Source organism: Agelaius phoeniceus, chromosome Z, assembly GCF_051311805.1.
Source record: "Agelaius phoeniceus isolate bAgePho1 chromosome Z, bAgePho1.hap1, whole genome shotgun sequence".
NCBI lineage: Eukaryota > Metazoa > Chordata > Aves > Passeriformes > Icteridae > Agelaius > Agelaius phoeniceus.
Window position 1 is genome coordinate 64,884,897 of NC_135303.1, and position 22,821 is coordinate 64,907,717.

The 22,821-nt window shown below is 37.2% G+C and overlaps 1 protein-coding gene and 1 long non-coding RNA gene across 47 annotated transcripts in view; one reads left to right on the forward strand and one right to left on the reverse strand.

Annotated features, from left to right (window-relative positions):
• PTPRD (protein tyrosine phosphatase receptor type D) overlaps positions 1–22,821 on the forward strand; it is a 1,163,353-nt gene that overhangs the window by 730,116 nt on the left and 410,416 nt on the right. The gene's annotated exons all lie outside the window — the stretch shown is intronic.
• LOC143692236 (uncharacterized) overlaps positions 7,312–22,821 on the reverse strand; it is a 64,009-nt gene continuing 48,499 nt past the window's right edge. Inside the window, exons 2-3 of the long non-coding RNA XR_013180132.1 lie at positions 15,134–15,230; positions 7,312–9,089 (exon numbers count right to left, since the gene is read on the reverse strand). This is a non-coding gene — a long non-coding RNA (uncharacterized LOC143692236). The remainder of the gene's footprint in view (positions 9,090–15,133; positions 15,231–22,821) is intronic.

A 22,821-nucleotide genomic window follows, 5' to 3' on the forward strand; every position in this document is an offset into this window, starting at 1 on the left:
AATAGTAATAGTCAAAATACTCTTACAGCAGAAGGGTTATCCAACAATACCTTTGGTTCTGTGTTTGTATCTGTCATCATATTAATTGTACTTTAAATATTGCGCATTTTTCTTCATCATGAAGTGCTGCCCCGTGCCACTATAAAAGAGCTGGTCAGAGAGGATTTTTCTGACAGATTTCTCAGATGAAAATGAAGCACAAATGCAACAATATTGTATCTGAAAACTGTTTATTGATAAAGGGAAAGTGTTCCTACCCAAGTGCGATAGACAAGAGATCACAGAGGGAAAAAGAGAAAGAGAAGCAGAAGGCAGGGGAAGCGCTACCGCAGGAACCTGGCGCTCTGTCAGCATCAGCACACGGCGCGTCTGCGTGCTCCCGTGGCGGCTGGGCGCGATTTCCAAGGAGCAGCAGGCTGCGTGTCCCTGCTGTTCCGAGCCACAGGCTGCCATGGCCACGGGCATGCCCGTGGAGCGCCGTGGGCGGCCTGTCAGGGTCAGGGCAGGGCTGCTGCTGCGGGCCGGGTGCCGCGGGTCGTGCCGCAGGCCCTGAGGAGCGCCGCGGTGGCTGCGGCTGGGGGCAGACAGAGCCCGCTCCGTGAGGAGCAACAGCGGAGCACAGATCGTCACAGGCCGAATGGCCGGGCACGAAGGGTGCGGACAGCGAGGCAGGACCGCAGAGAGGAGAAGGCGAGCCGGGGAGAGGGGCTGAGCTAACCCAAAGACGAGCCCCTGGTCCCCCGGGGAGAGGGGCTGAGCTAACCCAAAGACGAGGCCCTGGACCCACCAAGAAACCCAGAGAAAAAGGTTCCCGTTGTGCCGCAGTTAGCTGCGTTTGTGTGCCAAGGCTCCTCCCATAGCCCGATTTCCCGGGCGTCGGGACATCTGCCCCAGCGGCAGGTGTGAGGGGGTGCCTGCAGTCCGATGAAGGAGGCTTTCTCTGCCCTGGTGGGCTGCCAGGCGAAGCCTCCCTGGGGACAGGGCTCCCAGCTCGGGTACAGCCCGCATAGGAATCCTTCAACATGACTTACGTGGAGGCATACATAAAAATCAGATTTATGGTCCCTCTTACGTGCACAAATAAAATTAAAAAAAATCTCACACCATCTTTCTCTCATTAACTATCAGCAATTATATCAAAGCTGAGATTTGTAGAAAATACTTCCACCATAGTTATGTTAATCCCAATTACCCTTTCAATGAGAAAGGAAAGCAAGGGCGTAAATTATCTCCAGAACATTTGTTTACCTTCCTGGATTTGATATTTACAGACATATTGCAATATGACAATATGGGGAAGTTAATGGTTCTATTTCCCTCCTTGTAAATACTATTAAAATAGATCAGAGGCTCAGCTAGGGAGATCCAAGAATGGAATAAAAATATGCAGCATTACTGATGCTAACACACTGTTATGAGGTGTTTTGCTCCCCAAATGCCATTTAATTACAATAGAAAAAAGTGCTTGAACAAGCTGTTAATCAGGCCCATAAGGGTACATTTTCAGCAGCATTTTACGGTTTAGACATCATACATACTCTTTTTTTCTATTTTTTCTTGCAGATAAAGATCAAGGAAACAACTCGAAAACCAAAATATTGCTATGAAATAATATAATTTCCTATCATGCTGCCATTGTTTAGAAATAGTTCATTTTCTTTTGCAATTTTTTGTCAACATATGCCAATCACTTATACCAGTAGCATTTCTGACTGAGAATTGGTTGCTGTCATTAGTTGTGTTCAGCAATTCTGAATCATGCGGGCATAATGGCAGGCATCTGGAGAGCTTGAAGTAGGAATTTACCGGCAAGGTCTGAGCAGGTTTCTGACCTACCAGTGATCTGTAAAAACACCTGGTAAAGATTCATTTCAGAGTCTTCTCCTTCTCCAGCAATATTGTTACTGGTTAGAGGCATTCTCTGAGTGAAAATCTCTGAGACCTAGGACCAGAATGCCCTTATGTCAATTGTACTGTGACGTGAGATACAAGTGATCAGACAAGAGCATTGCTACTCTAAACAGTGTAAAAGACAGTTTTGAATAAATACCAGGAGACAAAACTTCATGTACTCTGTGGATAAAAAAATGATATATTTGATGAACTCTTAAAATCCATTTTCAATACCATGCGTTCTCTATTCTGAAATTCTTTATTGCTGGTGATTTATTCTAAAGATCCACAGCTGCTAGTCTGGCATTCTGTTATAAAGAAGGGTCAGGTACATAAATATTTATTTTAGGGGAAAAAACTTCCTTTTCAGTGAGGTAAAGAGATTTGAAAGGAAGTCAGAATTTATTTTAATGCTTGATAATGATTGGTTATATAGTACAAAGTATATAATAATCGAGTTGATGTTTTTCATAAAGAAAAATGTATTAGCATCCTGAGCTGATGTGGGAGAAGGAGAGGTCATGTTATGGATAAGGGTAAAAAAACAGAGTAGAGTTCTTCTCACACAACAACTGTTTTTGTAGGTGGATGCAGAGGTTTGTGTATTAATACAGTTTATGGAAAGCAGGGTCTGTAAATGTCAACAATATCATTTTTGTTTCTTCATGAATCTTCAGGAATTGGCAGCCATCTAATAGTACTCTCTAAATCATTTCATCTTCCCGAGAGCTCTCTTGTTGCAGCTTTGATCTGTCAAGTCAATTATCTGGGGATCTGGGGCCCCCAGTGATCTGGGGCCTAGTTCAAATTTTTGCTACATGTTTTTACCATGTGATGTGTTGCTGTTTGTTGTTGAAACACCAAGCTAGCACTCATTCTGGTGTTCAAGAAAACTGAATAATTTTCCATTTTACACTCCACAAAGTAGAATTTAATTTGAAGCAAGGTCTCTTCAGTTCTGATTGTGCATAAAATACTAATATGCATAAAATTACCATGGAGAAATTTCTGTGATGCGATATTAATGAATAATTATTTTAATTCTCTTAACACACATTATTTAGCTATAGAATTCCTCACTAATGACCAAAGAATTGCACAACTATGTCCATGTTTCACATGTTTCATAGTAGATTTTTTTTTTTGGTGGAGTTGTTGGTGGTGGTGTTTTGTGAATGAATAATTATACATTTGGTCTTTTTAGACTATATAAATATATGTTTCTGACTCATTTAAGTTCTCGCTCTCCAGGGCATGACTTAACTACTTGTAAAGAGAAATTGAAGGTTAAGGAACACAAGCGGTGGTAGATAAAGTTGAGTTGATTTTTAAAGCATTTGTCTTAAATACTTCGGTAAATAAATTTTGTAAAAATAGATGCAAATGGGTATGGCATAGATGAGAGGTTTTTCTCATTTTTATAAAATGTTCATTCTAAAAAATAATAGAGAGAGGTAACTTTTTTCTCCTGGTATTTCCAGGAGATTTTAAATACCTTAAACAAAATTTCTCAGAAAACTCATAAATTCTCTGTGTTTTAAACAACCATTCCTTCATCTCATGCATACTTTGTTAGCTAGAACAAAAACATTTGTTGAAATGCCGTTAGAGGGAAGGTGGAGGGGAGGTTAGTGATTAGAAGAGCTTCTTGCTAAAAATTTCTATAGGTTTGCTATGAATAAACTGACAACTTTGACAAGATACCCTCATAGACTGCTTTGCACATAACAAAAATCTCATATTTAATAAAGGACAACCAGATAAAAGAAATCAGACATATCAATTACTAGACTTTACTACATTAAGAATTACTTACTTACAAAAAGGGTAAGACTGATGATTTTCTCTCTTTCTTTCTTTCTTTTTTCCCCAGATAACAAATATAACAAATAATTAGCAATTGAATTAGAAATTGAAGATTACCCCGCTCTTTCTTTTCGCGTGTCCAAAAATATTTGCAGGAAGATACTTGCAAATTAGTCTCCCCTGCCTCTGAGGCAATCTTAAGAGATTGCACAAGGACTTAACTTCCAAATCACTGCACAGCCTCCAGCACAGAGGATAAAATATGTTGTGATTATGGTTCAAATAGTTGGCTCTTGCATGCTGAAGGCCCACCTTTTAATTGCTGCTCTAAAGGATGCATAAAGGAATTAGTAATGAGATAGCAAACTAGTCTAGCATATAATGTTGTGGCCTGTATGTAATAATGAGTATAGCAGCTGGCAGAAAGTGCACATGACATTAGAAATTAGAATATTTTGGTCTTTCTTTTTGGTCTGCTGTAGAACAGAACTTCAGAGCAAAAGGAATTCTTCAGTGCTTAAACACAAACTTACATAAGCAATTAAACACAGACACACTTCATGCTCACACACACACATTTCATATTTTTGCATTGGCATTGTTTCTTAAGTAAACCTATTTACCAGGGTACCCTTTCTTTTGCATGATGAAAGATGTACCATTTTTGTATTCCTTATCAAATACATGAGCTGTTAACTTGAATTTTAAGCCAGTACTGATTTCTTAGGCATAAATATTTTCATTCTGGTTTATATAATTTACCCTCCAAGATACCTTTCTAAAAAAATCTTCTTTTTCCTTTACAAAGTATTGTTTTGCAAATGGAGTCTTCTGGACATAAGACTCATACATTGCTTATAGAACTTATTCATCATAGCATAGAAGAAGTAATTAGAGAACTAGCTGAAAAAAATGAGCACAAAATTGTAATACTTGTTGAATACAGTTGCTTAGAAATCTGCTTCAGAGTAACAACTGTATTTTTAACTCTTTACTTTTAAAAATACTTTGGTGCAGTGTGATGCTAATAGAAGAAAAAGACAATTTTGCAGGGTAAATCTAAGCCACATTTAAAAGGGAAAAAAGACCATAAAACAAAACCCAAAAAAAATACCCCCATAGATGATAAATAATTGTTAAAAAAAAAGATATAATGTTCTTTCCTATTTCAAGTTATGTAATTGCCATTGCCATTGAATGGCAATGGGAAAGTTTATGAGACAACATCAATACATATTCTCTCACTAGCAGTGCTGTATTATGAAAACAAGAACAATTTTAACAAGAGATTTGGATTTAATGTAGTAAGGTTCTGGGTCCATTTCAGTTCTCGGTGTCCTTAACTACTTGTTTTCTATAAGTAGTGGAATCAAACTACAAGTGTGGAATCATCAGCAGATTCTGCTGCTTCACAAAAAGTTGTTCTGTTCATACAGGTGTTAAAGCACAGTATGCAGATAGAGACAATATGTCCAATAGCAATCTAGATGGTAAAAATATAAAATCTATAATAAAGATTCAAACAATAAGATTGTTTGGGTTAGAAGAGACCTTCCTTGGGTTGGAAGAGACTTTCAAACTAGACCTTCAAAGGGGTTTTTATCTGCTAATATCCCAATATCCCAATTGTATCTTCTCAAGGCTGTCCATCTCCCAGTCTTTAATGCTATTATTGATTGCCCTGGCCCAGGTGCAGGACCTTGAACTTAACTTTGTTGAAAGTCATGGAATATATATTGGTGCATTTATTCAGCCTGTAAAAATCCCCCTGGATGGCATCCCTTCCTTCTAGCATATCACTGCACTGTTCAGCTTGCTGCCTGTGGTGGCATGGCCTGGGCTGCATGCCTACTAAATCCCTCTACTTCTTTCTTAGACAGAAAGGGTTAGAGAAAATAAGATGGGAAAAGCCCTTTTGGGTTAAGATAAAGGAGATTTGAAAAAAGGAAAAGTAAAGGTCATGCACGAAAAGATTTTATTTTCTACTTCTCATAAGCGATGACCAATAACTTCCTGAGAAGCAGGACTTCAGCACACTTATTGGTTGTTCTGGAAGCAAACAATGTAAATAGCAAATCAACCCCCTCACACTATAGGTGTAGGTAACCTCACACATGCACACACATACACCACCCCTACCACCTCTTTTTTATCTTTTATTGCTGAGCAGACATCATATAGTATGGAATATCACTTTGGTCACCGCTGTACTGGCTATGTCACCTCCAAGGATCCAGCCTACTGGCAGGTAGGAATGGGAGAATGTTGGAGAGATATTGCTGATGCTGTGCAACACTGCTCAGCAAGAGCCAAAACACTGGTGTGTTATCAACACTTTTGTAGATACCATTACAATTCACAGTGCTTTGAGGGCTGCTGTGGGGAGATTTAACTTCATTTTAGCTGGACCCAATACTGTGCTGTCTGCAAACTTGCTGAGGATGCACTACATTACACTGTGCCTGTCATTAATAAAGATGTTGGACACTACCAGCCTCGGTAGAGACTCCTGACAAATTTCACTTGTTACTGATCTCCATTGGAACATCGAGCTGTTAACTGCAGCTTTTCATATGCAAGCATTCAGGTAGTCCCTTTCTTATCCAAGAGTCCACCCATCTTCAGTAAACCTGTATATTTCTAATTTAGCAGCGAGAATGGACCATATCAAAGGCCTTATGGAAATCAAAGTAAATTCCATCAGGTCTTTTTCTCATCCTTTTCCAGAGCAGATATTCCACTGTAGAGGGCCATTAATTAATCAGGCACCATTTGCCTTTGGAGAAGCCATTTTCATGTCTTTCATATGCCTTGAGGTAGATGCCAGGAGGACCTGTTCCATGACTTTACTAGGCCTGGGATAAGACTGACAGATTGGTATCTGTCAGCAAACATCTGCTCTATGACTGCCTTTGTTAGTTTGGCCTCTAATTTTCACCCATACACACCAGATCTCTGCTAGGCTGTTTTTCAGTGGCAATGGATTTTTTTTTCATACAGAAATGGAAATCATCCAATCATCCAATCATCTTTTCAATCATAGAGGGCAACCCCCTCACCTTCCCATCTCTGTCTATCATGGACAGAGTGGCCAGCCTCTTCCAGCTGTCTGTCCTGAACAGTTTTAGTCATTGATTGAAGTGCTCTAATAATGTGGTTCATTCCACCAAGTCTCAGCAATAGTGATCAGGCCATAGTTTTCCAGATGCACCAGAGAATGGACCAGTGTGACATTTTGAAATGCATTGGAACCCTGCAGGTCATTTCAAAGAAGGTAAAAGGATAATAAAACTGTTCTATAAGGAAATCCCATTTCCAAGATTTGTATTAGATTTTTAGCTTCATCAGTGACACCTGACACATTCAGAAAGAATTGGGTATTCCTTGGGGTCATTAGTGCTTCTTGTTTAACAGCAGCAATGAAATGGTGGACATAGACAAGGCAGCTCTCAAGAGCCAGGTCACATAGGATTTCAGAAATACTTGTTAACATCTACATTTCTGTAGTTTATATCTATATTGAATGATCTTTCTGCTACTTTCATGGAAGAAGCTTGTAAAGCATGGTTAGGCCACTTTAAAAAATCACTATCAATAGTGGCACAAAGCAGGTTTTAATATTAAATTGTGAAAGTGCAACTTTAATAGAGTTTGATCACAAGGTTCACTCAATTGCTTACTACAGAGTTGTGGTGGTTTAATACCAACAGGAAATTACACCTCCAAGAAGTCAATCCCATTCCCCCAAACCCCTCCAGTAAGAGTGCAACAAAGAAAGAGACTATGGATTGAAACAACAACTCACTGAAAGCAAGAAGCAATGGAACAAGAAACACACAGTAACAGTAGTGATATTAGTAACAAAAATGTGCAAAAATAGAAGGTGCTTTAAACACTAAAGTTGTTCACCATCTTGACTTATTTCCACATGGCCACCAAGACAGAGACAAACTGGGAGGCACTTCCCATGGGTGACATCACATGGACCTCAGGACAAGGTGACAGGATGGTGGTCACTCCTGTGCTCAGCACTACACAGCTTCCTGGGACAAAACCATGATGATGGATGCTTCCACAGCTAGCTTTTCCCAACACCAAGCCTGGGAAAATAAAAAAAAACTATGACGGACAAACTTCCATCAATCAAAAGGACGATTGAAAAGCTAGATTGTCCTTGTTGCACTGTGCTGACCATTTCCAGACCACTTCACTCCACTGAAGCTCAGGCTCAGCTAGGATTTGCTGCAATTATAACACTGACTTTATTATAGACTTCCAATAGCAACATTAATACCATAATTCATTCACAAGTACACACAAGAGCCAAAAAGATGTATAGATTTCTATCTATGTATGTAAAGATACCCATCAAAAATTCCACTGAGAGTCAGTGAAATACTCACATAAAATCCCATCATCTTTCTCAACAGGCATGGCTTATACCTCAAGGACCATGTATGTGCATGGGAGTGGGTAGCCATCTAGGACTCATCATCAGTGAAAGAAGGTCTTTTGGGTATTAAAAACTTAAGCTCTAAGTGAACCCAAAACTTGAGCATTAGTCAGCTCCAAAGGGCATCCCACTCAGAGGGATGTGCTGCCACAGCCTGCTGAAGTCCAGTAGAGATCAAAGGATCTCACTTAGGGACCCCTGTTATGAGATGCTTGGCTTTAGTCAACACTAAGATTCCATCCAAGTTGGTAACTACTGGATTTTTTTTTTTCCCAAGAAGTCTAATAGCTATGGTATTGAGCTACAATTCAGGTAAGTTATTTGCCAAGGGTGAAAAAGATAGCTGTTTATTCTTTTCTCCTGACCTTGGTTAGGCAACTGAAATTTTTTTAAAGTCAGAATTATTTGCAATTTTACCATGCAAGAGCTCTTGCTGTGATCAAGGATTCTTCACTACCCAGTTGGTATTATAAAGGGGTGTGTCTTTGCTCAGATGGTTTGTTAAGGCTTATCAGGAGCTTTTGAGATCCTAGAGCAAGACAGAGGAGGGGGTAGAGGATACACCACCACATAAGGGATTATGCCTGGCCTATATCTTTGGCAGAAGGTCACAATGTTGATGAATTTTCTTGTTTCTTTCCTTCTCCATTTATTTCTTAATCAAAAGACCTGGAGAGAATGTTATAGAGTGGACATGATGTCAGTGGTGACTGTCCTCTTCTAAAACCAGCAAATTTTTTTCCTTTCCTTTTGCCTGTCAGCAAAGCTGTCTGAAAAGAAAGACCATTGCTTGCTTTCCAGTACATTTCTCCTGCTGAAGCAATTTCTTCTTCATCACATCCTTGCTCACTTTTCAGAACATTTTCTCTTTCAGCCCATTTTTCTTCCTGGACAACACAGGCTTAAGGAAGTATGTACAGACACAGATGCAGTAGTTCTATAAAAGAACAATGCAACAATAATCAGGAAGGCAATTTTTAGTCAACAGATTAACAAAGTAAAATTGCTTTTTCTTTTACTACAGCTCCTATGCACTACATCAATAAGCAACAAGTACGAATAGTAATTTACTATGACATTAAAAACAGACAAAGAATAAAACTATGGAGGTAGTAGGTTACCTTCCCTTGTATCTAAACCCCAGATGAAAGAATCAGGGAACAATACTCAAACAAAATGTGGATTATCTTTAACAACTATCTTTAAAAATGTGGAGAAAGACAGCAAAATTAAATAACTCAATAAAATAATTTGTGAATTTGTGAGATGCTAGGTTCTTGTTCTGATGCAACACAATAAGCAATGTTGTTTTAGACTCATCTCTGCTGCCTGACACAAATGCAAAGAGCATCTGAGCACTGGTGCCCAGAGCTCACTATAACTGCCTTTTTGCTTGCCCTCGGTCTTTTTCTTTATCCCACTGCCTGCTTATTATTTCTTCCCACAAAAAACCTGTAGTCCTTGAATAAGTAAATGCAGAGATTTAGGGAGATGATCTGTCTACTGTGCAGGTAAGTCTGGTTTTCTCCTTTTTAGGTAATGCATAGTATTCAATAGGATAATGGCAACCTGGTAAGGAGAAATACAGTTCCTGTGGCAAGGACTGTCAGCAACCAGCAGCACAGTCAATCACTTCTCTGCAGCTGCTGTGCCAGTTGCTGAAGGACACCTGGCACCAGTCGAGCATTCATGAGCCAGAGTGTCATGCTCCCTGCTCAAATTCATGAGCCAGGCCATAAAGGGGTTGTTGAGATTGCCAGCCATTCCCAGCAATGTGGTTGTGCTGCTGGCTTTACACAGCAATGCTACCTGACAAATTCTAGAACCATGCTCTCTGGGAGACCACTTTTACCAGATAACAAGAGTGATTCAATTCCTGCAGTATTCCACAGTATCTTATAAAACATGAAAGAGAAGCTGCTTCCCTTTGGTGCAGAACCCAGATATGTTGGCAAGATAGAGGGCATGCAACAAATAAGCACATATGTGCTATGGGCAATCCTGCTGTGTGAGGCAGTGTCTTGAGAGCTTGAGAATTGAGCATCTTTATCAATGGCATACAGGTGGCATGGATGACACACAATAGCCAAGGCTGGGCATACCTCCAAAACCAGATTTTGTGCTATGAGTTTGCCTTTACTGAACTGTGAGGTTAGGTAGTGGGCATTGGAAACTTGCTCACTGTTGTATTTTTACTACTTCTTTATTCTCCATACTCAGTGCATTAATATTGGTTGTCTGGCTAATCAGAAATATGGGTAAGGTCCTGAACCCAGAATCACATCTAATGTTGAATAGGAATCAGTTGTTCAGTAGTTAGAGCTATGACTCTGCTAAGCAGCAGAACTGGGAATTTAATTCAGTTATCTATGTGTTGGCTTTCTAAAGGAGGAGATTGAAAAACAGCAGAAATTCCACAATATCAAATAGGCAGAATAAATATATTAAAATTAAAGATTCTCAGTCTCTGTAACAATAGAGGTCAATCAAGAAAATAAACTATTAAAAACTACCTATTTCCTCTGTGAGAGTTATTTGGCTGATTTTACATTTTCCAGGAATCACTTGTTACTACACTTATAAATTGAACTGAAATATACAAAGTGGAAATACAGTTCTTAAAAGGAGGAGGAAGGTGAGACAAAGTTAATGCAGAGCTGTGGCTACAATGATATTCAAGAAAACACAGACCTGTGGTACAGGAATTTCCAGCTCTAAGATTTTGTGTTCTGTTTTATTCTATAACTTAGTTGCATGGACTAACATAAATTTTAAAGTATGGTTCAGTTAAAATTATTTCCCCTCCTCCTAAATTGCATTTAGAACTTCTATTAAATTGTATTTTGTACTTTGTTGGTGCAGTGAATTATGGTTCTGCTTTGAAATAATGAGTCTGTCTTTCAAATATTGTTGAAAGGAGACAGAGTATGCTGAAGTCTTCAGTTTTCAAGATATTTTTTATGGATCTCTTACCATCTCAATTAAGGCGAGTGGTCTAAACTGAAATCTAGAGTAGAGAATATTCAAGTCTCTGAAGACTTAACTGCTACATTCCAGTTGAACATTTTCTTCTCCTCTTTGTTAGCTGTCCTAAAGGCAAACCTCTTAGCCTTGAACTTTCTCTGTACTTTTAACTGGCATCTTAAGGGATTGTTAAATATGGGTCTGTTCAATCTTCTGTCAGTTCAGTCAGGCCCTTGAAATTATATTTTCTTTCTCTAGCAATGGAGCCTGTCACAAGTACCATCATCTAGCATAGTTTCAACTTACTACTTTATAGTAGCATGGCCATTTCCACTATTTGATTTGGACAACAAAATTATGTATTAGAGGGATGTGCATTATGAAATAGCACATCAATTTAATGCCCCAGAAAACTTGGATTTCACAGTACCATGCCCTCAAAACAAAGTAAAGCCAACATTTGCAGAGGTAAAAGCTTGACAATGCTTCAACTGCTGCAGAAAACTGCTGAGCATGTGGGAATTGAGTCCATATATAAATATTACATACCCCAAAACTCTGTGTAAACATCAGAAAGAATGTGGCTTAAATTAACAAGAAAAGGAGTTTCGTGATAAAGGCACTCCCTAGCCCATTAACTGGACATTAGTTACAGACAGTCTGACACGTGTTTTCAAAAATGTGGGCTGCAGGGTTTTTTTGGTTGTTGGTGGTGGCTTTGGTTTGGGTTTGGTTTTTTTTTGTTGTTGTTGTTTTGGGGGTTTTTTTTCCTTTTTTAAAATCTGTCAGATTCTTCATGGTACTTAAACATAGTTTAAAGTATTTAATTTCCTTGGTGGCTTCCTTAAAGTAAATCTTTCATGAAAGTCTCTACAAGTGTTGTATTATTTATCTGAAGCTAGTCTCTCAAACTGGTCTTTTGGATGCATATGCAACAAGGCTTACTTCTTAAACCTGACTTCTATTAAATCATAATTCAATTCAATTTTCCTTTGCTCACTTTTTGAGTAAATAACCATGTACATTAAAAGAACTCAACCAAGTTCTGTACTTATGATAAAAAGCTTGTATTAGGTATTTTCATGACACTGAGATGCTGGTAGAAAAATACCAGGTTTTAGCCTTAAAGACAACAGGGCTTAGATTGTGATTAATAATTGCTTTATAGAGCATTTATATTTTAAATACATTATTTTTAACTATGTCAGGATGATATTTTTCCCCAAATACTATTTGAAGCAAATCTTGCTATAGCATGGATTATTATTTAGGTAGATTTCATTCATGAAACTGAATGACCATTTTTGCACATAACTGCTGCTTGTCTTCTGGTGACTACAAAGGGCCCAATAACTAAAGACATAGAAAATATGTCGTTAAACACACACATAGAGATAGTATTCCACAGCTAAGCAAAGTATCCATATTTTTCTTTTAGAGAAGTAGCAGTCTGCCTGCCCTAGTTCTCTGAATAGACTTGACTTCTTTTCTTTATACATAATTATGTTTGACATTAAAAGTATAACTTCCCATGGGAGAATGAACTCCACATTTAAGCAGTCAAAGGAGACAGTATAAAATAAATATGATTAACACTTTTGGGAAAACACAATCATATAAAGCATTTGTTTCTCAGTCAGTCCTGAATACATTCTAATTAGCTTTGTTTTTTTCCTGTAGGGCTCACTCCTGATTACACAGTATCATATTTTTTTTTCTAGATTCAGTATTTGCACTAAGTAACTCTAGGGATTGCAAAGTCTCGTATGTAATTTTTTATTTTGAAATGTTTGGTTTCATTTTTCTTTCTTTTTTTTGCTATCTCCTACCTGTTATCCCTCCTTTCTCTGTGTTTTCTGTTACTCTTTGAACATTTAAGGACTCTGTCTTATTACAAAACAATACATTTAAAAAAAAGGATAAATTGAGGTTGAAACGTTAATTCTGAAAACTGTTCATTAATTCAGAATTCTGTTCTACTTTTTCTAATGCACTTTTAAGGTAAACACAGCATGGGCACTGGAGGGGTATTAATACTTTTTAAAAATTTAAAAGAGCATAAGTGACATCACACTGGCAAGGCTAGAATATGGAGATCTGCATCACAGATCTTTCTCAGCTACTGTTTACTGATGATTATGTGATGTTGGTGACATCCCTTCATTTTTTATTGGACAGCACCTATTATGGCTGCCTATTTAAGATTGCACAAGTACAGCGAAATCCTCAGATGAGCAAGACAGCAGTTTCAGGGTAATTTCCTTTTTAAAAAGAAGGCCAAGACTGATGAATCTTGAGTAAATCCCAACTGTGTGAGAGCTTGGAAGAAAGTAATAATAGACATTTCTGTTCATCAGTGCTCTCTTTCTCATTTTTTTTCAATATGTCCTTTACTTAGCTGCCTGGTTCCTGCTTCTTATTTCATTTTTCTCCTCTATGTATATCTTATGTCCAGATCTCTACGCCAGAATCACTCATGACACCATCGCCCTTCTTTCCCACCAGCTTTCAGTTCTAATTTCACTTTTTTCCCACCACTGTCTTACCCCTCTCAGATCTATCTTCCATTTCTCAGCTTTGTCACTCATGAAACCTGGATAACAGATAAGAGACATTGAATTCTTTAATGAGGCCTCTTTTCTGCCCCTCATACTGATACCCTGGACCAGCGCAACCCCTACAAGTATAGACTGTAAGTGGAGGATTTGATTGCCAAGTTCTTTAAGTTGGTTCTGATGATAGGTGAAGATTGATCTTTCAGATGCTTTTAATTTATCCAACTTGCTTAATTATAGTCAAAGAGATGGTTCATCAAGATCTTGGTTCCCTTGAAAATGTTTCACTTTTTCACTGAAAAACAGGAAGATATAAGTGAGCAGTAGTGGGTTGGGGTGGGTTTTTTTCTTTTTTAAAACAAATTAGAAACATGTTTATCTTAAAATTTTCTTTGCAAAATTTTTCATCAAACACAGGGAATACTTAACTCCAAATAGTCAAAAGTTTGCCTATGTTTATTAAAGATCTGGGAAAACAATCCAGCAGTGAGGCTTCTTACATAGCTGTAAGCTAAACCTGTTAAGATTCCTAATCTTGGACAATGTACAAAGATGAAGGAAGATACCTACAACATTCTCTGGCTTTTGCAGACAGATACAACATGGAGAGAAGGAAGGGTATAAATCAAAGAAAGAAATTCCACTACAGGCAGCTCCTCCAAAGCTGAAAAGACCATCTTTTTTAGGGATAGTAATCAGACAAACTTATATTGGAAGTATTTTTCTCTACAGCATTGATTTTTGTTACCATAAAATTGTATGTCATGGATATAGTCTAACCTGGAAGACTGTCTTGACCAATCTGACACTGAAAAATGTAAGAATATGGGATCAGGTCCTTTTCTCCTGAAGGTGTACCATACTTCAGCAGTTTCAGCTTGCTTCAGGCATGCTGCTTGGTCTCGTTCAGGAGGACATTAAAGAAAGCAGACAGAAATCTCCAGAGCAAGGCAAGAATTTCACAAGCTTGCATTTTATAATCTTATTTAACCTTCTGAGTTTTTTCCCCTTTGTTCCTGAATGTTTCTGGTAACCTTATAATTACCTACATAGCTTTATAATCAATGCAAAAGAAAAATCTATTGCCATTAATTATACAATCATTATTAATGATTTAGATATTGTGATATGGCTAATGCTGCAAATAGAATCACATTTAATCAGGAAGTCGGAGCACAAAAGTTTGATTTCATGTCACAGACTTTAAAGTGCACAAGTTCTGAGCACAATTACTGTGGTATGAAATCCATATGCATTTGTGTTGTTTCCATGGCATAAAAAGAGTAATGAGCAAAACTGAACAGAACTTTTTTTTAGTAACATATCAGTTATATAAAATAAATGCTTACAGTTTCAAACTTGTATAAAAGCTTTTTAATGCCATTTTAGAAAAGGACTGGAACATGATGCATCAGCTTTACTAAAGGGGATGGATAAAAGATGAAATAAAGATGAGACTCACCAGAAAATAGCTTTCCTGACCTCATCTGGCTTCTTTCTTTCCCTGCAGAGCTGTATTTCCATGCTGTCCAGGATCATTGTTATAGCAAATTGACCAACTAGAGAAATATTAAATATAAAAATTACTGAGGTACTCTTCTGCTCTTTATGTTTGGGATGCATATAATTTGTATTCCTTACTCTACAATATAAATATTTAAAAGTGAGGTTGTGGAGATTGATGCAAAGTACATGGGACACGACATACCTTAAATTTTCAATTTTCTTGCATCATTCACAACCTAAAAGCATGATGATGCAGTGATTCATAGTTGTCTTTTAACAGCAGTAGTTAAAAATGCAAGTGAATGTTTGCAAGCTTAGGCTCAAGAAAATGCAAACCATTCTTATGTCAACATAGTAAGACATATAATTCTTATATTAAAATAGATAAAATATTTTTTACTGTATTAGAACAGAATTTTAGAGTAGATATTTTATAATATATTTTATAAAATGTAGTGAGGAGAAATGAGAAAAAATACGGTGAAAATCAGAAAATAGAGTATTCGTCCATTCATCTGACACGTATCAGTTGTGATTTTGACAATTTTCAAAGTATTGTCAAGACATCTTTTAGTTTTATTTTTTATGTCATTAACAGGCATAAAAGAAGAAATTTTAATTATTTTTCTATCTATATCATTAATATTTCATGGTATAGTAAACTTTCAAAGCTGGGAAACTAGAATGTTTTGATCGTGCACTACCATCATGGTTAAAACCCAGTCAGACACAAGCCCCATGCAACTGATCACTGACTTCCCCACCAGTGGGATCAGAGAGAGAATCAGAGGAGTAATAAAAGCTAGAAAACCTGTGGGCTGAAGTAAAAACAGTTTACTGGGAAAAGCAAAAACCATGCACACAAACAAGCAAAACAATGAATTAATTCAGTGCTTCCCATGGGCAGGTGGGTGTTCAGCCAGCTGCAGAAGAGCAGCGCCCTATCCTGCATGACAGTAACTTGACAAGACAAATGCCATCACTGCATATGTGCCCCTTGCTCCTTCTTCTCCCCACTTTATCTACTGAGCGTGATGCCACATGGTCTGTAATATCCCTCGGGTCAGTTTGGGTCACCTGTCCTGGCTGTCTCCTTCCAAACTCCCAGGCTCCCCCAGTCTCCTCACCAGTGTGGAGTATGAAAAGTAGAGAAGGCCTTGGCTCTGTGCAAGCCCTGCTCAGCAATAACAACACCAGCCCTTTACTATCAACCCTCTGTTCAGTGAAAATCAAAACTGAGCCCAATACCAGTCACTGTGAAGAAAATTTACTCTACCCCAGCCAAAACCAGCACAGCTATCAAAAGGAGATGGCTGAATCCTGTCCTTACATACGAGATCATTGTGGTCTTAGTCTCAACCAGTAGAACCTACATTTATCATCTGGTATTTGTTTTAATTAATTAATGTTTGCTTCATCTTTTTTAACTCCCAGCAGAAATGCTATTTGTGGTACAGCATATCAGCATTGCTCAGCTCTTTTCATCAGGGACTCCCGTGGTTCTTTTCTATTAGCAGGAAGCACATAGACTCCAGCCTTTCTCTTCTTCATCAATACCTGTTCTGTCCAAGCAGGAAGATTATTCTCCATGTGTACTAAAGGATCCCTAAAGCATGTACATGTGCACTGATGTTTCCTGATTATTTGCTCCTTATAACAAAAGAGTGCAGTTTGGCAGCTAGTTGCACAGAGAAATGCTGCAATTTTTTTAGACACACTGAAGAGAATCAAGGAAATAGATGAATTTCTGTAATTGTGGTATCTGACAGCCAAATTTAAATTTCCTGGGAACTGGAAAAGGATTTAGTTGTGCCCCTCTGCTCTATAATGCATGATCAGTAAGTCCAGTATGACAAGAGATGAGCTGAAATGACCCTAGCATAAGCAGTGACCAGAAGCAATTCACCTACTTCTCATTATTCCTTAACCCCTTTAGGACTTGGGGTAAGGAAGTGGAAGGAGGCAGCCACAGGAGTGGTGGTGGATGAAACATTTAGGCAGAGGAACCCAGCTGAATAAATTGTTTTTGTGAGCCACAGATCACCTAGGATGGCAGGTGAAGAATATCTTACAGCATGGAACTTTTTAAAAAGGTATGCTACACAGCTTCTCTTAGAGGATTTTGAAGATCATGTACTGCTGTTCTTCTCAGTCACAATCCCATCTCATGAACTATGTTGTCATCTCTGTCATGTGACAGGAGCAGAGGCAAATGCTGTTCTGCCAGGCATGGTTTAGCCACAAATCAAAAATTTGTCCCTGGTTCATCAGCACAGTGTGGAAACATCCACTACTTGACAAGGTATTCATGCATAACTTGTCCAGGCATAACATTCCCCATGTTACTGTGCAGGGCTGACTGTTTGAAAGAAAGGTTGTGGAACCAGCACAAAGTGAACAGCAAAAAGTGGGCTGCAAAAGTCATCCATTGTTTCTACTGCAGTGCAACTGTGAGCTAATATAAGTAGAGCAAGCTGCCAACTTCCATAGCTATGTGTTCCCCTCTCTGGAATTTAAAATAGATTTTTTTAATGCTGCACTAATCTGCTAAAATTGTAAATGCCGATAGATTATAGGCTGCACTATGAAGGGGAAAAAAAAGTTTATCTACTCTAGCAAAACTGGAAGGAAGTTTTCTAATTTTAGGTTGCTAATTTGATGCAATTGTTCTTCAAAGAGAGGTGACATTTCCACTAGCTAATATAAAACACACCTAAGTTTCCTGGTCTGTAGATCCAAAGACACACAGTTTATACTAGTTACCCTTAGGCACAGCAGCAGTGTCACCTCATACCCTTGCAAGGGTTTTGAGCTAGTTCTTGAAGTGAATAGACCCTGTGATGCCTTGAAGGGAAAGGATGAAAGCTGGATTGGCAGAGAAAGCAGAGGGATATCTCATGGATCCCTTTCACTTTTTGATTTAAAACTTTGGAAAGTACAAGTAATTCTCAGTTTTTGTGCCCACATTTTTTAGCAATTATGAAATAAAACTAAAACTCATCCACTAGCTTCAAAAATTTTGCCTCTGGGTGTGTAGAACATATGACGATATACAGGCATATAGTGCAAAATGTTTAAAAAAGTAAGGGCTAAAAGTCAGACCTCTTCTGTTTTTATGAGACAACATTTAAGGATTTCAAGGAGGAAGAAATATGTGTTATTTAATTTAATTTGAAGTGCTTTCTATGTTCTCACAGTATCCCTGCCCAGTTTTCTCTGACATATGGATAAGCTGAATATTCCAACCTAAAAATTCTTTTATTTCAACTGAAAGAGAAAGGAATACATGCTAAAAAATGAATAGACTTACTTAATGTATCATTCCTGAAACTACCTATTAATGTAAAATACATGAATCCCAGGAGCAAATTCAATTCAGAGATACAAAGTAAAGTGCTCCTCTGGGCACACCTCCCGTTCAGTACAAGTTTTTATGTTTCTGCAGAGTTGTTTTGACATGTACACATACTGGATGATCCTATATTCATCAACATGACAACATATGTCTTAAGACCTCAAACATATAAAAAGAAATGGTCCATTTAAATGTTGATGATCATTGAGAAGAATGAAAACCTTAAATACCAGTTCACCAGATACGTTCAGTAGGTTCCTTTCCAATGTGTCACATCGAAAAAAATAGAAGTTGTAATTTCACAGGTCTCCTTCTATTTTACTTTCCCTGATTTATTACTAAGATTGTACTTTACTTCTAAGCCGAGATTCTTACAGATAAGCCCTTACAGTCAGAAGAAGGATAGAAATAGTAAGAGCAAAAATAAAGCACTGAAAATATAGCCCAAAATTTTAAAGTCCTTTTAGCATAATAATGTGTGCAAGCAGAAGCTTATCTTTGAGTGAAATTATATAACAGCTTCCAAGGTGATTTAGGCATAAAATGTAGACTTTTACTTTTTAGTCAAAGAATATGAATGCAGTTATTAAAATATTTGTTGCTTATACATTTTAATTATGGTAATGGAGGTGTTTTAATTCTAGGAGATGGTAAAATTGAAAAAAAACCCATGGTTCTTAAGTTTGGTTTTGTTTTCATAATAACGTAATGCAGAATTTATTTTCTGGGAAAGATAAGTTTCATTTTTTGCTATATCTTTAAAAATAATTTTTAGACCTCCCTAAAAATTTTTAGATTTTTTTTGTAAACTTAGTGTTAAGAAATCCACTTGGTTTTACATATTTACATATAGTCATGAGCAAAAATGAACTCAAGGGTGGAATTAGGAGTTTTCATGAAATAAAGTTTCAAATGGCAGCCTTCACTGAAGAGAAATGTCTTGTATAAGAGAGCTCAATGTCTCCACTTAATAAGACCAAGTCAATAAAACATGAATATAATAGCAAGAGTTAATCTTCTGTTGATTTGAGGATAGATTTAATGTGATTCTCCTCATACTTTTCTTTCTTTCTTCTTTTTATTTTTTTTAATTTCTCTAACTGCTTGTGTTGACTGTATCTGAACTGATGTTGTTGGTTAGAGTTTTCAGACGGACCCAAAGCACTTAGAGGACAATATCATTTTCAGAACAATTTTGTGTGCTGTGAAAGCTAAATATATACAAATACCAGGGTCACTGATTGCCATCTTTAAGCTTTTGCTGGTCTGACCTTGTTTCAAGCACAAACACGGCTAATTTCTGCCAGCAGTACGACTGCTGTGTTACCCAGCTGAGTTGCAGTGAGCCACCTCCTCACACTGATTTTTGGCCATGCTATGAGGGCTGTGCTGCATTCTGTTCTAGATGTGCTTCCACCAATCAGGTGACTGATACTATTTGCCTATGCCATCTTGCATAATTTAATACAACATTCTGTCACCTGAAATGGTTCTTTAGCCTACATATAACTTTTGCTGTCATGGCAAGATTGTTCCTTGTACCTGAGGTAACACATTTTATGTTTTCTGTGATATCTCTCTGTAAGTCCTATGCTGCAATCTGTGGTACAGACCAATATGCTCTCAAACAGCACCAAAAAAGTCGTAAGTGCTTTTGGAAAATACAAGACCTTTAACTAATAAGTGTAGGAAAGCAGGCTAAATGAAAGCGAGCTTCCTCTCTTTCACTTTTTACCAATGTGTTTGTCTGATGCTGTATCACTTTGGATAGAAGTATGTCATTTTTGTAACCAGTGCAGACTCATCAATCTTCTTCTAAAACATGCCAGGGCTGTACTCCAAAGAATTATGGCTTATGCAATGGAGGGGTTGAAAATGTAGAGGAGATGATAACTACAATCATTTGCATTTGAAAAATCCAATTCTATATCTCCATGCTTGGGGATTTTATCATATTCAGGAGAGAGAATCTTAGAAAATCAGCTTAATATCATACGATGAGGGAAACAGCAAAACTGAGACAGTAAGTGCCTACAATACACTACCTGCACTGGAAGAGGAGCACACTACTACAATATATTGCAGATGTATTGTTTCAACAGTTTTAATGGATTTTGGATATTGACTGTTGCCAGGGAACCACTAATTAGAATACAACAGTGTTTTAAGGTCTAAAAAGTTTAGTCTGTCTAAAAAAAATCTTAAACAAATCCATAAAACAGTTTGATTCACTTCCCTGAAGCCAAATTGCTAATTTATATCTTAAATAAGAATTGTCAATATTGTACACATTCTCTCCAAAACAATATTTGCCTGTCTTTAATGCCAGAATTCTTATTGGACTGTGATTGATAGCCAGAAAACATAATGCATGCAATTCATAATTTACATGTGAAGAGGTGCTGTCCAAAGACAATGCTGCTCTGAATTTGAGAATAGACCATAACCATGGACAGACAATGCTGTTATTGCCAAAAAGGGAAAAAAAACCAAACCAAACCAAACCAAAAGTTCTAGGGGTTTTACTGTGTGATCAGAATAGATCATTTATTTGGGAAAAAAACCAGAAGCAAGGAAAATAATTAGAAAAAAATAAGAAATACTAGGAGGTTAGGTAAAGTATAAAACTAGGTTAGGAATGCAGTAGCTCTATTTGACCTAACGATATAAACAAGACATAGTTTCTGAGAGTATTTCTTACTAAAAAAAAATTAAAGCATGGGGGGAAAAAATGGGACACGCTTCCAGCCCACACATTTTGGGGGGTAGTGTTCATCTGAACACTCAAAAGTTACTAACAAAACAGTCTTTTAAGACTGCTAATAATTGGCCAATTGCAATCCTAAATCTTCCAAGAAGCCCAGTGTTGCCAAGGTAGATTACTAAAGGAATTCTGACAAAGGATACTTTACTATTTTCTAGTAGCTACTAGGATGGTGCTGTGGGACTGAAAAAAATCAGGTACTGGCTTTTATTCCAGTAATGTAAAAACAATGTATTATGGTCTATAATAAACAGGCCCATCTGTTTGCTTCTCTTCTTTTAAATAATTTTTTAACATCTTTTTTTTTCCATTTAAAGATAAATTTACTTCTTAAAGTCCTTTGTACAAAACAAAATCAATCAGTTTAGTAAGAACTCAAAGTTAGCTGCTTTATTAATTGATGCAGGGAGCTGTCAGAAATCTGTATTATGGTTAAAAATGGTTCTACAATACTCTTTGAACCTAAAAGATAACATAAAAAACATTGAATTCTGTCTAAATTTCATCACTATAATACACCTTAAAAAGTTCACACTGATCAAACGTTAACAGAACACCACCTTCCTTTTTGTTAATAATTCTCTACTTCCCTTCTTGCGAGAGTTTAGGTGGAGTAGTTAATTAAGGTCTAAGGATAATTAAGGCATGAAAATTTGGTGTAAAAGAGGATAAATAAATGAATATCAGTGCATCAGTTCCAACAGAAAATAAAATGTTAAACAATATGTCAGTTTGAACTCCAGAATATCACTTCATTATAACCTGTAACCATTATAGTTTTCCTTCCCCCAAACTCCTCAACTGAAGAAGTAATTTTTGAATGTGAAGCATAAAATCTATGAGCTTTAAAAAAGAAACTGGATAAACAGTAAACTTTCTAAAATTAACATTTTTCCTGATGTTGAAAAAGTATAGGCTGCATCCCTACAGTGCATTTCAATTCTATCCAGAATACACCATCACATAGTTTTTTCTATTACAATCATGATTCTGTCTATTAAAATTAACTTTACTTGTGGTTGTTCACTTTGTCCAGTAAGGTGACTGAGGTTTTAGATTTTCTTAGGGGGGTTGGTTTTGTGCTAAAAATGTGTATGATTACATATTTATATTAATGTATGTTGCTATGCCCTATTTAGAGAAGCTACCTCAGGGAAGTTTTATTGTTTATCATATTTATTTATGATTTGTAACACAGTAGTATATATGTATGTTTACCTCCATCATTTTGGACAGATCTATTTTTCAATTGATCAAATGCAGGGAGAGAGGGAAATGGGAAGACCACTGCTTTTAGCTTGTGGTATTTATCCAAATATGCACATTATAAAAATGAGGTAGCTGATCAGATGCTCTTAATTTTATGAAGATACTGGAAACGGCTTTGTTTCTGTGTCACTTTCGCACAATATTTTACACATCTTCCTTTAGAAGAAAAAATGGGGTGATGAAGCTGGGAAAAGATTAGCTGGCCAGCTGGACAAATAAAGGTGGAATTTATTAATAAATGTCATTTATCTTTGCT